We start from the raw sequence: 997 nt of genomic DNA, 5'->3' as shown, positions 1-997 counted from the left end.
ATGTAATAAATAAATTCTTTCCCTACACTTTGTCTAACTGAACATCTTATTTCAAAAGAAACATGAGAGTAAAAAAGCAAAATTAAATTACACAATATACTTCACTGACAAGAGATAACAGTGTTATTTTAGTATTATTTATATGACATTTATTAATATTTTCAATTAGTTTTTATTTATTTTTTTTATAATTTCAGTTTTCATTTTAATTTAAGTTGTAGTCATTGTTATTAACTTTTGTAATTTTTATTATTTTTTATATTTCTATTTCGCTTTAATTTTAGCTTTATTTAATTTCAGTTTTAGTCATTTTAGTACTAGTTTTAGTTTTTCATCTAATATTTATATTTTATTTCAGCCAGTGTTATTTTAGTATCATTATAGTTTTATAGTATTAGAGGATACTATTATAGTTTTGTTTATTATTTTGAATTCGACTTTATTTTCTGTTTTAATTTTAATTTCAGTCAGTGGCGGCTCGTCGGTTTTAAAATAGAGGAGGCACACTAATTGTATTGGTCTGGGATCCCTGCCGATTATTATTATTATTATTTGCTTAACCACTTTAAAATGGCTTTTTGGTTGCTTTTAGTCAGAAAACGTAAAGAAAACGACATGCATACAGCAAGATAATATAACTTCACTTACCTGGCCTATCACTTGAAGCAAACATCCATCCCTTCTTAAAAGTCTGTGTTAAAAGAGAGCTGCCTGTTGCGTCATTTAATTAAGCCGACTACTGTAGTCTATATCCAGCTTAGGCTGTTTTCCCTTTTTTAAATTTGTATATATACTGTTTGAATGACAGCTTGGTAAATCTGTTGGCAATCAAATATTCAATATCATTACTCATCATAAGTACTTGGTACATTATCAGCGCAGCGGCAGACGTTCAAACTAATATCACGTAATTTACGTCTCTATGATGATTGGTTGATATCAGAAGAGAGGTTAGCCTCCCTTGCGAGGGTTCTTTTCTCAAAACTCCTCAGTGCTG

The 997-nt window shown here is 29.0% G+C and overlaps 1 protein-coding gene across 1 annotated transcript in view; it reads right to left on the bottom strand.

Annotated features, from left to right (window-relative positions):
- LOC107690372 (solute carrier organic anion transporter family member 3A1-like) overlaps window positions 1-997 on the bottom strand; it is a 62,546-nt gene that overhangs the window by 7,941 nt on the left and 53,608 nt on the right. The window lies entirely within an intron of this gene.

Source organism: Sinocyclocheilus anshuiensis, unplaced genomic scaffold (genome assembly GCF_001515605.1).
Source record: "Sinocyclocheilus anshuiensis isolate Anshui unplaced genomic scaffold, SAMN03320099.WGS_v1.1 scaffold609, whole genome shotgun sequence".
Taxonomy (NCBI): domain Eukaryota; kingdom Metazoa; phylum Chordata; class Actinopteri; order Cypriniformes; family Cyprinidae; genus Sinocyclocheilus; species Sinocyclocheilus anshuiensis.
The sequence above is the reverse complement of the archived record's forward strand: the minus strand, read 5'-3'. Positions and strand labels throughout refer to the sequence as shown.